We start from the raw sequence: 18,043 nt of genomic DNA, 5'->3' as shown, positions 1-18,043 counted from the left end.
ACATCTCTTTCTTTTACATATAGATATGCTAAGCAAATGTGAAAAATTTCCCTAAATCTAGAAGGGGAATACAGCATTATCTGTCTATTGACACAGAGGCAAGTGGTGACCACACCACCACTCTGTGGAGCGATGGATTGACTTTAGTCATATGGTGGAACGTGGTGCTACAGACCACCCTGGCGCCACCTGATAATCTCAAGAAAAGATGTCATTGTGTTCTCCACTTGATTACAAGTCTTGTTGCTTTGATCATGAGGGCAGCAAGTTGTGGGACGGGATTTGGCTGGCCTCAGCAAAACTCCCAGCACTTATCAGTTGGTAAAAGGAGATGTGCTGGAACTTGTTGGTCACAGGCCATGGGAAGGATAGAGGCGAGAACCTTAATTAGAAGGAGTGAAGAGTGCTGATTCTATGTTTAAACAAGGTTCACAAGTTAATAAGGTTGTCCTGTAAAAAGGGGACTCTTGTTTTTGCACAGGGAAGATTGCTTGAGTTGGGGTGGTAACTGTTTGAGAAGGTGTCTTGGCATTAGCCAATCTGTAAATGTCTAGTGTGCAATGTAGACCAATCAGCTCGAAGCACGTTGCTGAGGAAAAGTATAAAAGTATGTGAAGCACACTAATAAAGCGGACATTTTGTTTGCATCAAACTGTGTCCCTTCTCTCAATCACGGCAGCAAGTAGGAATGAACTGGCCTTCCTCACCTGGTGATCAGTAGACAGGCCAGCATTATGGTCCTGCCTAGGGGACCAATGTCCCTGTCTTGATCAAAGGGTGGAGTGAGTTGGGACAATTAAGAGCTCCTCACTTGGTGATCGTATGGCAAACCAACATGGTTCTTGTCGTGATCAGAAAGTGAGATGGGACCATGAGGTGCCACCTGATTGCATTTGAAACTCTGACCAATGGGATCGTTGCCCAGTCTGGTAAGTGTCAGGGCTACCTGGTGCAAAATGTGGCAGGAATGGAAAGATACTGACCAAAGTCAATCATCTTGCAATCCTATAAATAATGGTCCTAAAGTGAGACAATTTGAGCTGCTCTGGATCTCAACGTGACGTTACCCAGTGTCTCACCATGACTGGGACGCCTCTCAGGGTCCATTTCTTGGAGACTCAATGATTGTCTATTGACAATTTAATGTAGCTTCAATGATCAACTGCTGATCGTTTTATGAAGATTGAAAGCCTAATTTTGGGCCGCTGGTGATTGTCATCTGATGAAGGTGAACACAAAAAAGTGAGCAATTTTTAATACTCATGAAAGGGAAATTTCGATCACAGGCTAACGTGTATGTGCCATTTGATTTTAGGACTGCTTTTTCTATCTATTTGTCTGCTTGTGTGTGTGTCTCTCAGTTTACCGTTTTTGTGAAAGTGTGTGTTTCAGTTAAAAAATCCTGCTGTAAATTTAGCATGACTCTCGTGGCTATTTTTGATCAATTGTAATAAATTTCACTTATATCACTCTTGTAAAATGGCTGATGATTAAACGCTACTAATAATTAAACAATGTACCCTCGTAATCTATGACAAGGCTTCCCTGGCACCTCACAGGAGGCCCTGGATCCTGCAGGTCAGTGGCTGCCAGGACTGATGTTTAGCCGGGGAATATCCCTCTCAGGGGACCATTGTCCCCTCTGTCAACTGTTTACCACCCCTCTGCCTAGCCTGGGATCACAGAATCACAGAATCACAGAATCGACTGGGTTGGAAAAGACCTCAGAGATCATTGAGTCCAACCCTTGGTCCAACTCTAGTCCGTTTAGTAGATCATGGCACTAAGTGCCATGTCCAATCTCAGTTTAAAAACCTCCAGGGATGCTTAGGGGTTCCAAGGACCCTCAACCCCAAGGCATCCCAGGGCTGGTCACAGCACACGGCCACATCCCACTCCTCCTCAGACCTTCAGTCTGTTGTCCTGCGACGTGCTGGCTAAGCTGGTGCACACTGGAGCTCTTAGGGAGATCACCAAGGGGCTGCTGGAGTAATCAGAGACAACAGGGGAATACTGATGAGTTACCTCATAAGAAAGAAGATGGTTTCCCCTAAGAAGGTGACACAGTTGACAACCCAGCTGAAATGCCTCTATACAAATGTACACAACATGGGCAACAAACAGGAGCTAGAAGCCCTAGCTGGTGCTGCTGTAGAGCTACAACCTAGTTAGCGTTACTGAAGCGTGGTGGGATGAATCCCATGACAGGATTGCTGCGATCAATGGCTCAAGGCTGTTCAGAGTTGACAGGCAAGGAAGGTTGTGAGGAAGGGTTGTCCTCTCAGTCAAGAAATTAACAGTTGTCTCTGAAGAATAGCCACAAGCAGGTTGAAAGCTTATGGGTAAGAATCAGAGACTAACACAAGAAAGGGAACATTGTGGTTGGTATCTCCTACAGACTACCTGATCAGGGGGAGACTATTGATGAAGCGTTCATACTCCAGCTACAGGAGACATCACACTCCTATATCCTCCACCTCCTGGGGGACATCAACCACCCAACATCTTCTGGAAAAGTAGCAGGGTGAGCTGCAGGCAATCCAGGAGTCTCCTGGAGCGCACAGAAGACAACTTTCACAGCCAGGTAATAGACAGCCCTACCAGAGGGTATGCCATATGGGATGTGACGGTTATCAACACAGTGACATCAAGATTAGAGACAGCCTGGGCTGCAGAGGTCATGCAGTGGTGGAATTTGCAGTTCTGAGAGTTCTGGGAGAGGTGAAGAATAAAGTCGGGACCCTGAATTTTAGGAAAGCTGAGTTCCAGCTCTTCACTCTTCAAGGAGTTGATCAAGAGAACCACCTGGGAAACTGCCCTCAGGGACAAGGGAGCAGAACAGAGCTGGCAGATCTTTAAGGATCTGGTTAAGAGATTTGGTTATGTGGGGAAATCAAACACCCAGGTTAAGGGAAGGTGTGGGCTGATGTCCATCATTATTTTTTAATATTTTTATGGGATATCATCCATCCCAGGCCAATGTCAACCTGTTAATGAGAGCACTGTTTTATCTAAACAAGAAAGATAAGATAATTGAAAAGCGTGTGAAATTAACCCTACAGGCAGGGGAAAAACTGACTACCTGCCCTCAGGTATCCTAATTGGGATTATAATAATCAAACAGAGAGAGATAACTGCTTAAAATCTGATAAATGCAATTAGAGCTTGTGAGGAGGCAAGAGTAAATTGAACTAAGGTACAGAAATGGATACAGAAGCCAGAGGAACACCTTGGTGACTAGTGGGGAAGATTGTGACAGGCTTTGTTTTTGTTCTTGTTTTGATCACAAGGGCAATGAGTAGAAATGAACTGGCCTTCCTCACCTGGTGATCACTACACAGGCCAGGATTATGCTCCTGCACACAGGAAAAATGTTCTTGTCTTGATCAAAGGCTGTAAGGTCTTACCCTTGTTGAAATGACTCTCATAGTTGTGAGAGAAGTGTTGCAACATGATGACCTGAAACAATTGCTAAAACAAATACAGAACAGTCAACAGAAAGCCTAATCACCATCCACCATGATGCAGAAGAATACACCATGCATCATAGGAGTGAAGAATGATGGAGAACGTGGATGGTGGAAAATCCTTTTGAGATGGTCTCTGACAGCAGATGAAGCATTAAACCTTATGCTACACCCTATCATGATTTTAATGATTCTTGCAATACTATAATTTTGTTTGAGTTTCATTTCTATATCAAAGTTTGGAGAATGGCGGTTATGGAGTAGGTTTCATTAGCTTCTTGAATTATTTGATATACTGCTTCTTATAGAACTTGTTTACAAAAAGTTTATCTACAACTCACTTGGCATAACTTCAGTTTGCTAAGCATAAGTTCTGAAAGCTTTGAACTTCTTAACTTCCTGCCTCGTTAAGCAAAAAAGGCCTCAGTAGATACAGGGAGCTGCATCTCTGGAGGTAAGTAAAGGAACAGAATCGACCCTTAAAGGTGATGAAGCAGAACCTTGTTTTGGTCCATGCTGATAACTTATTTTTCTCTAGCTGTAGGTGCAAAATAGCAACTGAAGGTCAGGACTTCCATCGGCAGCCTGCTGTATAAAAAACAATGTATCCAGTGAAGAAGAGGGAGAATGACTGGTGGACAAGGAATTGGCTGGATTGTCACAATCCAGAGGGTATTGGTCAATGGATTAATGCCTGGATGGACACCACTGAGAAGTGATGTCCCTCAGGGGTCCATATTGGGACCAGTACTGTCTAATGTCTTCTTCAATAGCATAGTCAGTGGGTTTGAGTGCAGCAGGTTTGTGGATGAAACCAAGATGTGCTTGACATATGTGAAAAGTTGGGTTGGCATCTGGAGTGACTTGGGCAAGTTTGAGAAGTGGGCGCATGGGAGCCTCATGAGGTTCAACAAGGTCAAGTGGAAGGTCCTGCATCTGTGTCAGGGAACCCCCAGTATCAATATAGGCTGGGGGATGAAGGCATTGAGAGCAGCCCTGCTAGGAAGGACTTGGTGGTACTGGTGAATGAAACTTGGAGATGAGCCAGCAATGTGCACTTGCAGCCCAGATGGCCAATTGTTTCTTGGGCTGTATGGTCAAGAAGCGTGGCCAGCAGGTCAAGGGAACAGGTTGTGCAGAGAGGTGGTGGATGCCCCATCACTGGAAACATTCAAGGCCGGGCTGGTTAGCGCTCTAAGAGATGTAGTCTAGTTGAAGCATATTGCAGGAGGATTGGACTAGATAGCCTTTGAAGATGCCTTCCACTGCAAACTGTTCTATGATTCTGTGAGAACCTACAGTCTGATTTTGCAATAGCTCCGGAATGATGTATGGGGAAGGGAGGCTTGGATTGTGGGGTATAATTGCCTATGGACTGGTAGCATGGCACCACTCTGCACCCAGGGGACAGCACAGCATGGCCTGGAGCTGCCTCTCAGGCTACCTTTACCTTCCTGACAGCAGTGGTACAGGGGCCAAGCAGTGCCAGGGTGAGCAAGTGGCAACAGCAGAGGCTCCCCATGGTACCAGCAGCAGAGGTGGTGGCCATGTGCAGTTCTTGGACTTTGTCTGTGCTGCTGCTCTGCATTTCCTTGGCTGTTTTTGTAGTGGAGGGGGCTACAACTGGGCAGTAGACGCTCATGCTGGGCCTCCTGCCGAAGGCCACCCTAGTGCAAAACAGGCCACTGGACACCATGCCAGACTGAGCGTGGTCCTACTTACTGGGCAAGGTGAGTATCCCAAGAGAGCATGGTGGAGTGGAGAGGGCTGAGATGGAGAAGCCTTGGCTATATGGGGGTGTTATGGCAGGGGAGACACACTGGACTTTAGGGACAGTGACGAGAAAGGCCATGGGATGCCATGGAGCAGATGCAGGAACATGAACACTGAGCCACAACACAAGTCGGGTGTGTGCTTGAAGTGAAGCTTTATTATTAGAAGCAGGTGGTGGGGCAGGAGAGAGGGTCTGCACCCCTGCCACTTCTGTGGCAATCCTATACAATTCCACCCTGTGGGGACACAGAGGGAGGAGACATAAGGGTGGGAAGTGCACCCTTGCACAAGGCACACGCAACCTCCCGGTGCCAAACACCCACCAAACACCGACACAGCTCCAAGCAGAGCTTACACCATGACAGGATACCCAGGGATGTCCTATGTGAGTATCTCATCCTCAGTCACCCCCACACTGTCAGCAGCTCTGCTGGGTGCTCACTTCTGTGGAGTGGGAAAGCCTGAACCTGGAGATGCACAGGGGACTCTTATGTGGTGGTGACATGAGGCTCACATGATGGGTTTCCAGTTGTCCAAGTGTGACCGCTTGAGCCAGGTGGTCTTATGAAGTTCTTTACCTGTCTCGTCCATGAAGCACTGGCCCATGAAGACAGGGATGGAGCCTGTGGGATGAAGCAGGAGGTGGAGATGAGTGTGTCAGGGCTGCAGGTCAGTGCTGAGCTGTGCCTCAGGGATGGGGACAGCAGACCTGGCCTGTCCCTGACCTCTGGAGACAGCAGTGATTGTGAAAGTGGTCAGGAGGGATCAGAGGGCTGTGGGTCTCCCATGGAGATGGGCAGACAGTAGTGGGATCAACCCCCAGGGCATCCTGTGTGCCTGGGACTGGGAGGTGACACCAGCCAAGGAATTCTAGGGTCAAGGATGGAAAAACATCAGCGACATCACAGGAGGAGGGCAGGAGCGCCTCATGATTACCACATGGAGGGGCACGAGAGCCCTGGTGTCCCCAGAGGATAGGCAAAGGAACATTGAGAAGAGCACTGGAAGGGCAGGGGAGCTCTGTGGACATCAGAAGCAGGCAGTGGAGGTATGGGGAAACCACAGAGATGGCAAGAGATTTTTGGGGACATAACAAGAAGGGCAAAAGAGCTCTGGAGACATCACAGAGAGGGCAGGGGAGTTCTGGGGGAATTGCAGGAATGGCAGGGGAACATTTTGGGCATCACTGGAATGACAGGGTGTTGTCATTTTCACTTAAAAGAATGAGTCCTGTCTGCAATCGCTATCCTAAAAACATGCAAATTTTTTCAGTTTTAGGTCAGTCTGACAAAGATAAGAGTGTCTTGCAAAACACCCGATCAGAGAGACTGACCTTGCAGCTCTAGACATTTTGGAGCTGCACAATAATTTGGGTCTTGTTTTAACGCATGTCTCAAGACTGTTGGATAAAGTGTCCTTTAGCTGAACTTTGCTTATTATACACTAAATTGATTATGTAACCAATATGCAAAGTTGTAATGAATTTGCTCTTTAGGACTACCCTGAGCAGTGACATGATTTTGTATGTAATGGCTGTTACTTTTATTGATAGCATGCTGGCTTCATTCCAACATCCAGACTTGCACAACTCTGTAATAAATAATATCTCATCTCTGTGTGCTACACTTTAGTTCATTTGTATGCACACAGATAAAGAACCCTGTTTTGGGGACAACAGTTGTGGCAACCCTGATAGGATGCTGTTAAGAGCCTTATCCGGTCCAGCTTACTGAAAACAGCGGGGAGCTGGACTCCAGCTAGCACCGATCTGCTGAATGGGGACTCCAGCGGTTTCTCTCCCTGGCTGGATGGTGAGCAGCTCTAAGGTGCAATGCTGCAATTGAGATAACATCTTGAATAAGTGTAATTGTGATCAGTTTGCATATTTGAATTTGGTTTGCATATCTGAGCTCAGTATTTGGTTTGCGTATTTGAATATGGTTGCATGCACTTGGTATTTGGAATAAATCTCCATGTAAGTCGGCTCACTGAGGGCCGCATTAGGAGAGATCTGCTACATGCAGATGCAAAAAAGTGTATGCACACTTGGTATTTGTTTGCATATTCGTATTTGTTACCAAAAGAAATGCATTTGGGAACAGTTCCTCTACTGAAAACTGTCTTGCTCACCCTTAGGATGCACCCTTACGTATTAGAGTAAATTTGTGAGGGCATCCTCCTCTGGTAAAAGAAAGCTTGAAATGGTATCATATTTAATTGTGGCCTTTCTATAAATTGGATATTGAGGAAAAATGGCATGAACATGGAATTCTAAGTTATGGTACTATATTGCAACCGATATTGTTCTGTAAAAGTTTGAAAAAACTGAATGAAGTACAGTACTGAATGTTATTTGTTCTTATTGTTAAGCAACAATTTTGAGATCTGAAAAAAATCTAAGTTGTTAAACTCTGTTTTGTACAGAATCTTTGCACTAGCTGGAGATATGAAAAAGAAAACTTAATGAAGTGATGGATGTGTAACTGGGTATCATTTTCTTTAAAAGCTGCTAGAATATGGACTGATTCGGATCCAGAAAATGAAAATAAATTACGTTTAATATGTTGTTTATTGACAACCTTAAGAAATTGCAGAAAGTTGGTGGGGCTGGAGGAGTAATTCTTGCTCAAGTACTTGGAATTGCCTATAAACTGTATAATAGCAAGAATGAAATGGAAATGTAATAAACAAATACATAGATAAATAAATAAGAAAAATTAGAAGTATAGAAATAAAACCCAGGCCTCTGCTGTACAGTTTGAGCTTAAACTTCAGGCCTGTGCTGTGCTGCACTGATTCCTCCACTGCAGGATAAACTCATCAGCTCACTGTAACAGAGCATCCTGCCAGGCAGCTCCTACTCTGTACCAGAGATAACACCGCCTGTGTGGCCTTATCTGTGTCTAAAAGTGCACTGAGAAGCCCTCATGTGAATATCCTTTTAAAAAAGAGTAATTTTACTGTAAATATATATATATGTTTTTGAAAGCTGACTGCTCACTACTAAGGAGGCACCAGTAAATGGAGGCAGAACCTTCCTCAGTGGCAGATGTATTGTGGCTAGAGAACTGTGATACTGAAGGAAGGGACGGGGGTGAATTTACAGGCATCCACAGCAGATCCCTTGTTTCCAACAAAGCTGGGGAATGAAACTATGGATTTTTAGGTAGACACCGGAGCAACGTATTCTGTAGTAGCTGTTGCAAAGGACCTATTAGCAAATTCACCATGCCAGTTCTTGGGGTCACAGAAAAGATAGAGTGAAGGCTGTTTTTGAAACCAATGGAATGCCAAACTAGGAACAAAATTTTAAAACACTAACTCTTGTGTATGCCAGAATGCCCTATGCCTCTCTTACATGGAGATTTGTTAAGTAAATTGCAAGCTTTAACAACGTTTCCTGAGAACTCTGTTCAGCTGCATCTCCCACAAGAAAATGCTTGGAAGGCACAGATCTATTTGCTGCAGTTAAAACAGCAAAGTGAGCAAGAAATCTCTAAGGAAAATTTGGATGTCATATTTCCACTAGTATGAACAGCTGAAGTACCTGGTAAAGCCAACACTACACCGATAAAAGTAGAACTGAAACAGAACTTCAAGCCAGTAAGAAAAAAAAAATAACAAAACACCATATCTGATAAACATGGAAGTTGTAATGGGGTAAGGGAGTTTAATAAACAAGTTTATGCACTGTGGACTTTTGCAGGAATGCCAATCAGAATATAATATCCCCATTTTGCCAGTAAAGAACACACATACTATGGAATACAGGTTGGTATAAGATTTGAGAGACATTAATCTGATTGTGACAGATGTACACTTGGTAGTGCCAAACCCATACACTCTTTTGACTAATAAAGCAGGAAATAAAGTTTGTTTTGTTGTTTTAGACTTGAAAGATTCCTTTTTCTGTATACCATTGGATTCAGAGAGCCAGAAGCTTTTTGCCTTTGACCGGGAAAGCCCTACCACTGGAAGAAAGATGCAGCTTGCTGGACCAGTTTGCCACAAGAATTTAAGAACCGTCCTACTTTATTTGGTAACATGCTGGCAAAACAATTAGAAGCTGGGCAAGTAGGTGTGACTGGGTTGCTGATTCAGGAGGCAAAGGAAACTAACCTGGAGAGAGAAGATTACTATATTTATATTGCATGCTGTGGCCTCAGTGCTGGAATGATGAGGACACCATTGGCTGTCGCCTAGCAGAAAGGTGCAGTACCAAGCAGCATTACTGCAACAGGATGATGTAAGTTTAAAAACAACAACATTTCCAAATCCTGATACTTTATTGCCTGTGTCTAGGGATGAAAATTTGGAGCACGATCACATACTAACTATTGAAGAAGTCTTTTCTAGCAGACCAGACTTAGAGGGTATTTCACTGAAATAACCAGAGTGGACTCTCTATACAGATGGGAGCAGTTTTACCCTGGGTGAGGAATAATCATCTGGATACGCTGTGGTAAATTCAGAGAACATGACTGCATCACAACCATTGCCATCAAACACATCAGCACAGAAAGCTCAGCTGATTGCTTTGACCAGAGCCTAAGAATTGTCACAAGATAAGAAAGCTAATATATATACAGATTCTCAATATACTTTGGAAATTGTATGTGCACATGGGGTGATATGGAAAGAAAGGGGACTTCTGACTTCACAGGGGTCACCTATCAAGCATGGGCAAGAAATATTGAAGCTCTTGATAGCTGTTCTAAAAATTAAAGAGGTGTCAGTAATTCACTATAAGGCTTGCCGGCTTGGACAATCTGAATTTATATGAGGTAAAGGTAAAGCTGATGAAACTACAAAGAAATGGCCAATGAACCAGTAAGTAATGTGTTACCTGATTCCACAAAACCCATATGAGGGCAGATAATATGATAGCAAATGTTAGAAGAGACACAATTAGACCTAAAACGCAAAGTTACGCTAATCAAATAGTGAAATGATGCCTGATATCTTGTAGAAATAATCATCAAATAAGGTTGAAGCCTCCACCTGGAGAGGTAAAAAGAGGGAGTTTTCCAGGAAAATATTTGCAAATTTATTTTTCAGAATTACCCAATGTAATAATTCCTAATATATTTTGGTATAAGGAGATACCTTTTCTGTATATCTTGAAGTCTTCCCATGTCAGACCTACAAAACTAGGGAAGTAACACAGAAATCATTGAATGAAATCATACCAAGGTTTGGGGTTCCAGACAGGATCTCATCAGATCGAGGCCCACATTTTATAGCAGAAATAATATAGACCATTTATACTCTTCTTGGGAGAAAGATGGGATCTGCATACCCCTAGGAGACCTCAGTTGAGTGGAAAGGTAGAAAGAATGAATCAATCCATAAAAAGCCAATTAGATGAATTGTGTCAGGAAAATAATTTAAAATGGATAAATGTATTGCCAATCGCATTACTGAGAATTTGCATTATGCCAAAAGTAAGAGGAAAAGTAAGTCCTTTTGGCATATTGTATGGGGGACCTTATTCAGTAAGCTTGACAGGAAGAGCTGATTGTCATGGTTTAATCTGAACTAGCAATACAACCACAATAGCTTTTCACTGACCTCCCACCCCCACCACTACCCCCGTCCAAGAGGGGAGAGAATCAAAAGGGAAGGGAGAAACTTGGACTGAGATAAACACGGTTTAATAAAATAACAAAATACTAGTACACTACTAGTAAATATAAGATAGAAATAAAAGATACTGTCACGGAGGCACCCCGTAGGTTAATTTAAGGGACAACAAGGTCCAAAACCAACTTTTATTAAATCGGTGAGAAACAGGGTTTTAGCACTCCATAGGTGACTTAAATAAAGGTTCGGATATCAGCTGAGGAAAATTATTTAAGGGGCAGCAACTAATACAACAGGCGGTCCACAGAGTGCATGCACGTGGCTTCACTCAAAACAATGCCGGAGCCGTCCCTGAGTCCCGGAGGAATACACACTTGCCTGAACACGGTGTGGGATTATTTTTAAAGAGATACACGCACTCGCAGTGAGTACGGGAAGTGTACACTCGCGATTCCGCGAGGGTTAATTTACAATACACCCGCAATCCTGTGAGAGTTAATTTACTTACACGTGCAAGTGTGCACGGAATCCTACACGTGCTTATGCAGAAGCACAGGAGGAAAATACACTCGCGATTGTGCGAGGGGCTCTCGGAGGCCACTCGCGATTGTGCGAGGAAATAATTTATACATGTGCTCGTATTGGGCATGGAAAGTTACGCGTGCAAGTGTGCACGGAAGGAAAATACACTCGCGATTGTGCGAGGAAATAATTTAAGGTACGCATGCAAATGTGCACGGGAAGTTACTCATGCATATGTGCACGGGAGGAAAATACACTCGCGATTGTGCAAGGAAATTAAGTACTCGTGCAAATGTGCACGGAAAGTTACACGTGCATATGTGCACGGGAGGAAAATACACCCATGATTCTGCGAAAATTAATTTTACATGCACTCATGTGGAGCATGGAAAGTTATACGTGCATATGTGCACGGAAAGTATAAATATACTCGCAATCCTGCGAGAAGTTTTACTTACACACGTGGCGGCAAGGCAAGCGGAGTCCCCATCCCGGGGAGGGGGGCTCTCGGCGGCAGCATCTTGCTCGTGCTCCGAGAGACCCACACAATGGGCGGAGTCTCGACGAGAATCCCATTTTTATCTGATCAGATCTGACTGTAGGCACTCTAGAAGCTTCTCTGCACCCCCACACTGAGTGTGGGTGCCCCTGAAGCCTTCAAACATCCCCACACTGGGCGCGTCTCAGTGTGCCTGGCACTCCCTTCTTCTAATGGCCCAGGAGCCAGGGTGCTCTGGGGCCAAACAAAAGAAGCTGTTAGCCTCAAGTAGCAGAGAAAGGGGGAGATGTGCCATACTGAAGGAGGGAGGGGGGTTTGCATTCTGCCACAGATACTCCAGGCAATTCCCCACAAACTCCGCACACAATAAGCAGCCAGTCCCAGGAAGCGATATCCCAGTCCTGAACAGCCAATTCAAAACAGAGAAAAAAGGAAAAAGGCAGAAAAGCCCAGAGGCCTCTGCAAAATGGCAAAAGGCTGGGCTAAACTTCCAGACTGAAACTCCCCTGGTTGTGCCCCAGAGAGAGAAAGAGAAAGCAGAAGAGCAAAAACCAGAAGGCCCCAACTGCTCTTAAATATGAAGCATGATGCTAATGAGATGGAATACTCTTATAGATCAGTCTGGATGTCAGTCAAGCTCTGGCCTATCCATAATCTCTCTTCCTCGATGCCTCACACCAGTGGGCAGAGCACTCGGAGTGTCCTTGGCTCTCAGACCAGAGCAATTAAAAACATCAGCTCTGTGCTGGGCTGTTATCTCTTGTTCTCAAACTAAGTCCAAATAATGAGTGTGCTAGCTATGAAAAAGAGAGCTTTCTAACTGCACAAAGAAAATTAACCCATTTTCAGTTAAACCAGCACACTGATCAAATGTGTATTTTGGGGAACTAAATGCTCACTGAATATTTGTTGTCTTTGGGAAAAACTTTCTCATCATTACACAGGGATATCCAGGAGAAAGCACCTGTGCTGTTGGATGTATCTTTACCTTCCTTCGGACCTGGAGATCAAGTCTATCTTTGGACCAGGAAGGACAAACCTTTGAAAGAGTGTTGGAAAGGACCCTGTACGGCATTGTTGGTAACCAACGCATCTGTGCAACTTAAGGGAGTCAGTTCCTGGATTCACTACACTAGATTAAATAAAAGTACAGTGACTGGGTAGAAATCATAAGAGATCATTCCTTTAACATTTAAAATTAAGAAAACTGAATGAACTACACTTGGACTGATACAGAATCTTATACAGAATTTAATTGTATTCAAGGAGGTTTATTAATATTGACTGTAGCATTAATATTAGCCTGTTTTCTTTGTAGAAATCTGTTTAAACATGCATCACAGTTACATAAGACTTTGCCTTTTCTATGGCATAGCAAGCTCAGAGACTGTTAAATCAGGAGAAGCCAGGGACCCAAAATGTACATTTTTATGATGTTCCAGAAGGCCATGCAGGTAGATAACAGGACCGATTGCTGTGTATGCACACTTTCCTGGAAAATTCAAATAAAGGCGTTTTTATAGAAGGAATACCAATTCCCATTAATATGCTTTGGGACCACTTTTAGGAAGCCACTTCATTTGAATATTGATCAATCTAAAGGAATCATGACAGAGTTAGAGGAGATTTGGAAAGATACTAAAGTCTTGCATGAGGTAGAAAAAAACAATACCTCTTACAGATGTCAAGAAATGTGGGCATGATTGATGTCCTCGATTCCCAATTTACAGATATGGATTAATAAACTGATTGTAATTTTTGCATTAGCAATTGTTATGTTTGTATGTTCGTATGTTCTGTTGCAAAGTATGCAGAAGGGTTGTGTTACAGTCACTGAAAGTGTTGCCTCCTTAAGCAAAAAAGGCCTCAGAAGATGAGGGGAGCTACATCCCTGGATATAAGTAAAGGAATAAAAAGGTGTCTAAAGGAAGAGAAAATAAAAGAATTTTTGGGTTCATGTCAAGAACTTATTTTTCTCCAGCTGCAAGTGCAAAATAGCAACTGAAGGTCAGGACTTTGATTGGCAGCCTGCTGAATAAAAACGAAGGTATCCAATGAAGTAGAGGGAGACTGGTGGATGAGGAATTGGCTGGATTGTCACAATCTGGAGGGCAGTGGCCAATGGATTAACGTTTGGACGGACACCAGTGAAAAGTGATGTCCTTCAGGGGTCCGTATTGGGACCAGTATAGTTTAATGTCTTCCTCAGTGGCATAGACAGTGGGATCGATTTCAGTCCCAGAGAGTTTGTGGATGACACCATGCTGAGTGGTGTGGTTACAAGCCTGAGGGATGAGAAGCCATCCAGAGTGACTTGGACAAGTTTGCAAAGTGCGATGTGAATCTCATGAGGTTCGACAAGGCCAAGTGAAAGGTCCTGCACCTGAATCAGAGCAAACCCCCATATCAATGCAGGCTGGGGGATGAAGGCATTGAGAGCAGCCCTGCTGAGAAGGACTTGGTGGTACTGATGGATGAAAGATTGGACAGGAACCAGCAATGTGCACTTGCCGCCCAGAAGACCAATCGTATCTTGGGCTGCATGAAAAGGAGCATGGCCAGAAGGTGGAGAGAGGTGATTCTGCCTCTCTACTCCGCTCTGATGAGACCCCACCTGGAGTCCTGTGTCCAGTTCTGGAGCCCTCAGTACGGCACAGACATGGGCCACAATTATGATCAGAGGGATAGAACAGTTCCACTGTGAGGACAGACTGAGAGAGATGGGGTTGTTCAGCCTGGAGAAAATACGGCTCCAGGGAGACCTTATTGCAGCTTTTCAATTTTTAAGGGAGGCTTATGAGAAGAATGGGGACAGACTTTTTAGAAGGGCCTGTTATAACAGGATAAGGGGTAATGGATTTAAACTAAAAGAGGGGAGATCAAACCAGAGATGGGAAAGAAATTGTTTATGGTGAGGGTGGTGAAATGCTGGCACAGGTTGCCCAGAGAAATGGTAGAAGCCCCATTGCTGAAAAGATTCAAGGACAGGCTGGATGGGGCTACCTGATGTAGTTGAAGTTGCCCATGCATATTGCAGGAGACGTGGACTAGATGACCTTTGAAGGTCCCTTCTAATGCCAAATATTCTATGATTCTATGACATCGCACAGCCTAATTTTGCACTTGGTCCAAACTGACATGCAGGGAGTACAAGACTTGGATTGTGGGGGGGATAACTGCCTGTGGTTATCTTTGTTCAAGGTTCCTCTTCAGGAAGCACCCAACTTGAGCTGCTCTGCACTGTACCTTGCAAATAAAATGTTTATTTAAGAAGAATTTCTGAAATCCATACCTGAGTGTTTGCAATGGGAAACCTGGGGAAGAGAAACTTCCTGAATAATAGCTAAATATATTACAAATCCTCCTTGTGTAAATGTTGAACCACATTTAACAGAATAACACATATCTCTTTCTTTTATATATATGTGCATATTTGTTTGCAAAATGTGAAATATTTCCCTCAAATTATAACTGCAATATTGCATTATCTGTTTACAGGTACAGAGGCAAAAGGTGACCACACCACCACCCTGGCCTCAGGGCCACCTGTCACAGATGAGTGATCTAGGGTTCTGCTTGCCACAGAGCAATATTTTGATCACTTAAAGAAAATTGAAACATAACGGAGTTAGATGTCGAGGTTCACTCTATTGCTTACTGCATAGAGGAAATATGCCAAGCAGAATCTGGTGAGAGTTGTTTCACAGTGATTTCTATGGGAACAGGCAATGCAAAAAGGGTAGAGGGAGGCCCTCCCATTGAATCACAAGGTTCAGAATGGACCCTCTGGCTTTCTAAACTCCTTCTCAGAGAGGAATCTAGGTGCAGCTGGATCCAGACTTAGCCCCAGACTTGATCAACAGTTCATATCTAAGAGACATAGAAAGTAAGGGAAAACACATAAAGAATAGTTTGTCTTTATGGTCAAAGGATTACAAATGCATACACAATTCTTTATTTCACTTGGCTACAATCACAGAGTTTCGTCATTCTGCATCTCAGCCTGCTTACCTCCCCTCTAGGGGCGTGGTCTCACTTCACTTCAAAGTCTGGATCGTAGGTCTCTTGAAGCAAGCTCTGGGGCTCATCCAGTGATCTGTGAGTGGTAAAAGATAATCACCATGCAGATACACTTTTCCAGCAGAGAGAGCACAAAGTAGGCTCACCCTGGCTGTCATATAGAATAAAGTGGTTGTCTCGTAGTCAAATCACATGCAGTGGGAAAGGCGCGCAGGAGACTCCTTGCACCCACAACTTATCGGCGTTCAGTGTGCTGTTCTGCTTTCTTGTGGGCTTCCTAAAAGGAGTCCTTGGCTGTGCTGCAGCTCAGGTCTTCACATCCTTTGGAGTCTGTACCAAACTGCTGCTGGTTTGGCTGGGGGGGTGGGCGGTGGGAGAATGCATCCACCACACCAGCTGGTGATCTCAAGACACGGCAAAATTGTGTTCTCACCTTCATTACAAGTGTTATTACTTCGATCACATGGGCAGTGGGTAGAAATGAACTGGCCTTCCTCACCTGATGCTCACTACACAGGCCAGGATTACGTTCCTGCCTACGGGACAGGTGTCTTGAGCAAAGGCTGTAAGTGCTGGAGCATTGAACCTTATGGGACACCCTATCTAGATTTTAGTGACTATTGTTATACTATGCTTGCCGTTCAACTTTTATTTCTATATTGAAGTTTGGAGAATGGTTGTTAAGGGAATAGACTACCTTAGCTTCTTGAATTACTTGGTATACTTCTTCTTACAGAACTTGTTTAGAAATTGACCATATAAATTTGCATAGCATAATGTAAGCTTGCTTAGCATAACTTCTGCAAGCTGTGAACTTCTGAACTCCCAGCCTCATTATGCAAAAAAGGCCTCAGAAGATAAGGGGAGCTGCATCCCTGGAGGCAGGTAAAGGAACAGAACAGCATCTAAAAAGATGTGAAACAGTAGGAAGTTTTGGTTATTGCTTAGACCCCCTTTTTCTCCAGCTGCAGGTGCAAAATAACAACTGAAACTCGGGACTTTGATTGACAGCCCTCCTGATGAAAACCAAGAGATCCTGCCAAGCACCTCTTTCATGGGAAACCTGGTTAAGAGATTTGGTTATGTGGGGAAATCAAATACCCAGGTTAAGGGAAGATGTTGGTCGATGTGCATAATTATTTTTTAATATTTGTATGGGGTATCACCCATCCTGGGTCGTTGTTAACCTGTTGTTGAGAGAGCTGTTTCAACTAAACAAGAAAGATAAGATAATTGAAAAGCATGCCAAATTAATCCTACAGGCAGGGGAAAATTTGACTGCCTGACCTCAGGTATCCTAATAAGGATTATAATAATCAAACAGAGCAAGATAATTGCCATCGTGCAGCAGGAAAGCTATGACATAGTTGCCATCACAGAAACATGGTGGGATGACTCATATGACTGGAGTGCTGCTATGTGTGGCTACAAGTTCTTCAGAAAAGATAGGCAGGGTAGGAGAGGTGGAGGGGTGGCTTTATATGTTAGAGAGTCACTCGACTCTGTTAAACTTGAGGTCAGCAGTGACAAGGTTGAGTGCCTGTGGACCAGAATCAGGGGGAAGTCCAACAAGGCTGACATCCTCGTGGGTGTCTGTTACAGACCACCCAACCAGGACGATGAAGGAGATGAATTATTCTACAAGCAGCTGGCAGATGTCTCAAAATCGACGGCCCTTGTTCTTGTGGGTGACTTTAACCTGCCGGATATCTGCTGGGAGCTCAATACTGCACAGAAGAGGCAGTCTAGGAAGTTCCTAGAGTGTATAGAGGACAATTTCCTTCATCAGCTGGTAAATGAGCCCACCAGGGGCAAGACCCTGCTAGACCTACTGTTTACAAACAGAGAAGGGCTGGTGGGAGATGTAGTGGTTGGAGGCCGCCTGGGGCATAGCGACCATGAAATAATAGAATTTTCAATACTCAGAGATGCAGGGAGAACCATTAACAAAACCTCTACGCTGGACTTCCGGAGGGCAGATTTTTGCCTATTCAGAAGTCTAGTTCAGAGCATACCCTGGGAAACAATGCTTAAAAACAAGGGGGCCCAGGAGGGTTGGACATGCTTCAAGCAGGTGGTTTTGAGTGCACAGGAACAGGCTATACCAGTGTGCCGAAAGGCTAGCCGGCGGGGAAGACAACCAGCTTGGCTAAACAGCGAGATTTTGAATGAAATCAGA

This window comes from Columba livia, chromosome Z, assembly GCF_036013475.1.
Source record: "Columba livia isolate bColLiv1 breed racing homer chromosome Z, bColLiv1.pat.W.v2, whole genome shotgun sequence".
Taxonomy (NCBI): domain Eukaryota; kingdom Metazoa; phylum Chordata; class Aves; order Columbiformes; family Columbidae; genus Columba; species Columba livia.
The sequence above is the reverse complement of the archived record's forward strand: the minus strand, read 5'-3'. Positions refer to the sequence as shown.